General features: G+C 33.8%; 1 long non-coding RNA gene across 1 annotated transcript; it reads left to right on the forward strand.

The window, feature by feature from the left end:
- The first annotated feature begins 1,272 nt into the window (after nt 1–1,272).
- LOC148761209 (uncharacterized) lies at nt 1,273–3,129 on the forward strand. The gene is made up of 3 exons (XR_016027808.1): nt 1,273–1,367; nt 2,018–2,101; nt 2,935–3,129. It is a non-coding gene; the product is annotated as an uncharacterized LOC148761209 (long non-coding RNA).
- Nucleotides 3,130–7,834: the final 4,705 nt, after the last annotated feature.

Below are 7,834 nucleotides of genomic sequence, written 5' to 3' on the forward strand. Positions count from 1 at the left end.
ATTGATGAACAAGGAGAAGATAGAAGAATGAAGAATCAAGAGAAGAAAGAAAAGGGAAAAGAAAATAGATCAATTTTTGTTGCAAGGGAGAAAATGGCGTTGGGTTGGAGGAGAAGAAGAAAATGCCTTATGGAGAAGATAAGGACTAGCCATGGATAAGGAGGAAAAGAAGTCCAAGCTTCCTTTTGGAAGCTTTGACCAAGCTTATGAAAAAATTATCGTTTTACCCTCCAAGTTTCTCCCCCTTTTAATTTAGTCCTCCCAACAATCTTTCAATTTCAATTGCCTTCTATTTTTCTTCGTTTACATGTGTGTAAACAAAATATAAAGTTTCCACTTCAACACGGTATCACCATAATATTTAAATATTTACTTACCCACTCTAACTCTATTTAATAAAGACACACGGGCACAACTACTGTCGTTTTTCTTCAAACTTCTTTCTTATTTCTTTTCCCCCACTTAGATTAGCCATATACTCATCCTTCATGATTAATTTCAACCACAGATAAAGTATTTATATTTTAATATTATTTTATTTCAAAATTCTCCACTAGCCTTCTAGAGCTCCAAAACATCTTACTTTGCCCCGGTTCACTTTCGAATCACCTTTTAACTCACTATGTAAAGCCCGACCTTATAAAATACTATTCATGACATACATGTGATGATAGCATGATTGCATGCGAGGAGAGTCCCGAAAAATTTACAAAAGTCGGTATTGTACCTAGAGGTACAACAAAGTTTATTTAATCCTCAAACTAGATCAAATAGGAATTTTAAGGTGAGATTAAGAGTTTCACAGTTCATGGATGACTTAAAATGGTAATTTGGAGTTTGAGGATCAATTTGGAGTCAAATCGGAATTTTCACTAACTAGGGGCAAAATGGTCATTTGCCACCCAGGGACAAAATGGGAATTTTAGAAAAGATTTTTTTGACCCCATTTGACTTATTGGAGTATGATTTGAGGTTTAGAAGTGAAAAATTTTAATTTCGGTATAATTTGGAGTAAAAGGGTAAAATGGTAATTTTGCCACCTCAGGGGCAAAATTGTAATTTTCCACCACCAGGATATTTTTCCAGCACATGGTCTTCCTTTATCTTCATCTTTGACCCTTGACTAATCCTGTGGTGGAGATAAATTGTTTAAATTTTTAAAATTTTAAAAACGGACCAATGACATGATGCCACGTGTCATGCCTTTATTAATTTATTATTTTCCTTTTTAAAAGGCACAAAAATCAGCTCATCTTCCACCCCATGGCCGGCCAAACCAGCAAGAAGAGATAGAAAACAGAAACAAAACCCTAGAGAGAGAAAATCAAAGAAAAAGTGTGAATTTTCAAGGAAATTAAGTGAAAAAGGTGAGATTTTTCTATTAAGCTTGAGTTTTCTTATTCCCAAGCATTTCTCTTTATTTTCCATGATTAAATTACATGTTTTCATGATGAATTCAATTCTGCAAAAAATGGGTTTGGAGAGAGAAAGTTGTTGGATTTATTTGATTTTAATTTATGTTAATGTTTTTAGTTAGTTTAGCATATTTAGAAACAAAACAACAAGAAAAGAATTTATTTTCTCCCCCAACCATTAATGGATGAATTTACCATGTAGTGAGTGAGGATGAGTTTGATTTTATTCTAGGAGAATTGGTTAGGGAATAATGAATTATGAGCCTAGAAAAATAATGGGAATTTTCGGAGCAAAAATACGAATTTTTACCCACTAGGGGTATTTTCGTAATTTACTATCGAGACTGATAATTTGCACCACACTAAGGGACATTAAGTTAATTTGGGTGCAATTGAGGTATAGAAACTGAAAAGAATTAAATTGGAGTTTAAACGGACGCGTTAGGAATTTAATCGGGGTGATAAGACGAATTAGGCCAATACTGAGTTTAGACAGTTACCAGTGCATTTTTGCATTCCATATCATTCATTGGTAGTCGAAATTAGTTTAATTTTGATTTAGTACCAACTTGGTGAAATTCTCGATTTTGTACTGTGTCAAGGTGGTGAGTCCTCCGATAAAGGCAAGGAAATTGCATCTGAGGACCAGTAGACAGAGTGCTTCGAAAGTCTGCATTCTAGACATTGTGAGTAAACTTACTGTCATTTTAATTATCTAGCGTGGTTTTTAGATGCTTCATGAATTCTATGGAAAAAGGAAATTAAAAAGGTAAATTTTCATGTTTTATGAATAAATGAGTTTCAATGAAATTAATTTATAAATTGTTTTGGAATTAATAATGATTTTGAAAAATAGAGTACACGGAGACTGTTAATTGTGGCAATTTGATTGTTTAAATTGACTGGCTTATGATAAATCGAGCATGATTGGCTAGTTGGCAATTGTATTGAAATGCGAATTGTTTGGTTGCCTTGAAAAACTACGAATTATGAAATTGCCATATCATGTTATTGAGTTTTATTATATGGTGGATTATATATTAATTAATCACTGCAGTAGGGGGTTTCTGTGAACCAGCCTTTTAGAGGGGCACGGTAAACCCCATTATATTCTTACCTCGAACGGAGAGGCACGTAAGGTATCTCATGAGGTAAAGTTTAGGGTTCACTTCACGCTAAACCACCACGTGAGGGGGAACTCAGCCAACGCCAAGGAACGACTTGTTTTCAAAACAAAAACATGATTTATGTGAAATGTGAATTTTAATAGCCTTGGCGATCTCAGTAGGATGCCTCGACCAAGGTGTCCCCGACAATGGATTTACGGCACAAGCCTAGATTTTTATGAGATTCATAAGCCTTTTTACGTATTTTGAACGAGATGTGTTCTAATTGTATAACCCAGTTTATGATGATTTACTTTATTGTTTCCATGTACTCAACTCTAGATGTTTATGATGATGTCTGTTTACTCATTGAGATTTTATAATCTCACCACCCTCATTTCCACCCATTTCAGGTTCAGTATAGACTGTAGATAGCTGATCTCATCGAGGACTACAGTGGGATCTGCATTTTCCAAACCGTAGGTTCACAATCCTCTTTACTTTTGTTTATTCGGGGGCCCTCTTGTTATTGTAAATTAAATTAAATATTTTGGCTTACTGTATTTAAGTATGTATAAATTTATTTAGCTTTTACGCTATAAAAATTATTCACGTATAACTCTATAAATATTGTTTTATAAGAAAATAGAATATTTTACTTAATATTTCTTTTATTTTCTTATTATATTCAAATAACCATAATTTCGTTTTAAATGAAGATTTTAGACTTTTAAACTCATTTTGAATATGAATTATGTGTTTTGTACTTGTATATTACGTTTTAGCCAGTTTCAAAATTTTTGAGAAAAAATGACCAAAATACCCCTGTGAGACGAAAAATTAATATTTTATTTGTTTAAAGTTGGAAACAGCTTAAAATCTTTTAGAACATGATATTTGACAATGGTTGCTCACAAGGGAACAGAGAAACTGATAGTAAAGCCTTGCGGGGTTTCGGGTTGACATTCCGGGCAATAAGTGTCTACCGGGACACCGCGACGGTTGTCACGGGCTCGAGGGGAGTACCGGGTCGTGACACACTAATTTGCCCTTTATAAAAATATTATTATTTTATTATGATTTCCTCTCGTGTAAGATAGTTTATTTTAAAATACTCCTTTCACCCTTTTTCGCTCTTTGGCGCTTAAATCAGCATCCATTGACCCTTTGTCTCGTTGATAAGGTCATATTAACTTCTGTACGAGGGTACGAGGTGTCACAAATTCCTAACACACTTATCATTAAAAACAAATATTTAAGTGCTAATTTCTTGTTTTACTTTACATTTCATTTTATGAATATATTATTTTTTATTAAAATAATGTCCTATAAGGGAATATAATTAGGGCAGCAATTACAACCCCAACAGATTTTTTTTTACCTTTTCTTTTATTAAAAAACAAGAAAAAGAAAAGAGTAAAAAGAAGGAATAAAGAAATAAAAGGAATAAGGAAATAATGACCCTGTACTCCCCTCGAGCCCGTGACAACCGTCGCGATGTCCCGATAGACACTCATTGCTCGGAATGTCAACCCTAAACCTCGCAAGGCTTTACTATCAGTTTCTCTGTTCCTTTGTGAGCAACCATTGTCAAATATCATGTTCTAAAAGATTTTAAGCTGTTTCCAACTTTAAACAAATAAAATATTAATTTTTCGGCTCACAAGGGTATTTTGGTCATTTTTTTCAAAAATTTTGAAATTGTCTAAAACGTAATATACAAGTACAAAACACATAATTCATATTCAAAATGAGTTTAAAAGTCTAAAATCTTCATTTAAAACGAAATTATGGTTATTTGAATATAATAAGAAAATAAAAGAAATATTAAGTAAAATATTCTATTTTCTTATAAAACAATATTTATATAGTTATACGTGAATAATTTTTATAGCATAAAAGCTAAATAAATTTATACATACTTAAATACAGTAAGCCAAAATATTTAATTTAATTTACAATAACAAGAGTGCCCCCGAATAAACAAAAGTAAAGAGGACTGTGAACCTACGGTTTGAAAAATGCAGATCCCACTGTAGTCCTCAATGAGATCAGCTATCTACAATCTACATTGAACCTGAAATGGGTGGAAATGAGGGTGGTGAGATTATAAAATCCCAATGAGTAAACATACATCATCATAAACATCTAGAGTTAAGTACATGGAGACAATAAAGTAAATCATCATAAACTGGGTTATACAATTAGAACACATCTCGTTCAAAATACGTAAAAAGGCTTATGAATCTCACAAAAATCTAGGCTTGTGCCATAAATCCATTCTCGGGGACACCTTGGCCGAGGCATCCTACCGAGACCGCCAAGGCCATTAAAATTCACATTTCACATAAATCATGTTTTTGTTTTGAAAACATAGCCGTTCCTTGGATTTGGCTGAGTTCCCCATCACGTGGTGGTTTGGCGTGAAGTGAACCCTAAGCTTTACCCCAGGAGATACCCTACGCGCCTCTCCGTTCAAGGTAAGAATATAATGGGGTTTACCGTGCCCCTCTAAAAGGCTGATCCACAGAAACCCCCTACTGCAGTGATTAATTAATATATAATCCGCCATATAATAAAACTCAATAACATGATATGGCAATTTTGTAATTCACAGTTTTTCAAGGCAACCAAACAATTCGCATTTCAATACAATTGCCAACTAGCCAATCGTGCTCTATTTATCATAAGCCAGTCAATTTAAACAATTAAATTGCCACAATTAATAGTCTCCGTGTACTCTATTTTTTAAAATCATTATTAATTCCAAAACAATTTATAAATTAATTTCATTGAAACTCATTTATTCATAAAACATGAAAATTTACCTTTTTAAATTCCTTTTTCCATAGAATTCATGAAAGCATCTAAAAACCACCCTAGATAATTAAAATGACAGTAAGTTTACTCACAATGTCTAGAATGCAAACTTTCGAAGCACTCTGTCTACTGGTCCTCGGATGCAATTTCCTTGCCTTTATCGGAGGACTCACCACCTTGACATAGTACAAAAATCGAGAATTTTACCAAGTTGGTACTAAATCAAAATTAAACTAATTTCGACTACCAATGCATGATATGGAATGCAAAAATGCATTGGTAACTATCTAAACTCAGTAGTGGACTAATTCGTCTTATCACCCGATTAAATTCCTAACGCGTCCATTTAAACTCTAATTTAATTCTTTTCAGTTTCTATACCTCAATTGCACCCAAATTAACTTAATGTCCCTCAATGTGGTGCAAATTATCAGTCCCAACAGTAAATTACGAAAATACCCCTAGTGGGTAAAAATTTGTATTTTTGCTCCGAAAATTCTCACTATTTTTCTAGGCTTATAATTCATCATTCCTTAACCAATTCTCCTAGAATAAAAATCAAACTCATCCTCACTCACTACATGGTAAATTCAGCCGTTAATGGTTGGGGGAACAAATAAATTCTTTTTTTATTGTTTTGTTTCTAAATATGTTAAACTAACTAAAAACACTAACATAAATTAAAATCAAATAAATCCAACAACTTTCTCTCTCCTAACCCATTTTGATCAGCCAACAATTCATCATAAAAACATGCAAATTAAGCATGGAAAATGAAGAGAAATGCTTAAGGAAAATAGATTTCAAGCTTAAGTTGAAAAATCCTACCTTTTTCACTTGTTTTCCTTGATTTTCCACACTTTTTCTCTTGAAATTCCTCACCTAGGGTTTGTTCTTCCTCTCTTTCTCTCTCTTCCCTGCCTGGCCGAACATTTGGAGAGTAAATGGCTGATTTATGCTGATTTCTTTAGTTAAATAATAAAATATCCTAAGCTTGACACATGGCATTTTCTTATTGGTCTATTTTTAAAATTTTAAAAATTTAAACATTTTATCTCCACCACATGATTAGTCAAGGGTCAAAGATGAAGATAAAGGAAGACCGTGTGTTGGAAAAAATATCTTGGTGGTGGAAATTACAATTTTGCCCCTGAGATGGCAAAATTACCATTTTACCCCTATACTCCAAAGTATACCGAAATTAAAATTTTTCACCTCTAAACCTCAAATCATACTCCAATAAGTCAAATAGGGCCAAAAATTCTTTTTTAAAATTTCCATTTTGTCCCCAGGTGGCAAATGACCATTTTGCTCTTAGTTAGTGAAAATTCCAATTTGACTCTAAATTGATCCTCAAACTCCAAATTACCATTTTAAGTCATCCATGAACTGTGAAACTCTTAATCTCACCTTAAAATTCCTATTTGATCTAGTTCGAGGATTAAATAAACTTTGTTGTACCTCTAGGTATAATATCGACTTTTGTAAATTTTTCAGGACTCTCCTAGCATGCAATCATGCTATCATCACATGTATGTCATGAATAGTATTTTATAAGGTCGGGCTTTACAGCACTACCCCCCTTAAAATAAAATTTTGACCTCAAAATTTCACTTACCGGATTCGAAGAAAAGTTGTGGATATTGGTTTCTCATTTGGCTCTCGACTTCCCACAATACTTTCACCATTGGAATGCTCTTGTTCCTTAGCACTCGATCCTTTCGATCTAGAATACGTACAGGCTGCACCTCAAACTTCAAATCCTCATGCAACTCAATGGGAGGTGTCTCTAAAATGTGAGAGGGATCGGGAACATACTTTTTCAACATTGAGACGTGGAAGACATTATGAATCCGATCTAACTCTAGGGGTAATTCAAGTCTGTAAGCCACTGGCCCAATCCTTTCAATGATACGAAAAGGGTCCAATGTCTCTTGGATTGAGCTTTCCCCTATTCGCGAATCGAATCACACCTTTCATCATCCAATAAATACCACAAATTATCACAATAGTATAATCAAATAAGATTTAATAGTCAAAATTTTCAAATTATTACTTTTCCAAGGAGAAACCTTAAGAAAAACTTTATCGTCAACTTCAAACTCCAAATCTTTCCTTCGTTTATCCGAATAATTCTTCTGCCTATCTTGAGCTGTCTTTAATCGCTCTCGGATAACTTTGACCTTATCGTTGATCAAATCAGTCAATTCCACATTCACCAATTTCCTCTCACCTACTTCATCCCAACAAAGCGGAGTTCGGCATTTCCTTCCATACAAAGCCTCGTATGGTGCCATCCTAATACTAGATTGAAAATTGTTATTATAAGCAAACTCCACCAATGGCAAGTGTCTGTCCCAACTCCCGATAAAGTCAATGACACAAGCCCGTAACATATCCTCTAATGTCTGAATAGTTCTCTCAGATTGACCATCTGTCTGCAGATGAAAGGCAGTACTATATCTTAATTTAGTTCCAAGAGCTTCCTAAAAT

Source organism: Theobroma cacao, chromosome 8 (assembly GCF_053813885.1).
Source record: "Theobroma cacao isolate CCN51 chromosome 8, ASM5381388v1, whole genome shotgun sequence".
Taxonomy (NCBI): domain Eukaryota; kingdom Viridiplantae; phylum Streptophyta; class Magnoliopsida; order Malvales; family Malvaceae; genus Theobroma; species Theobroma cacao.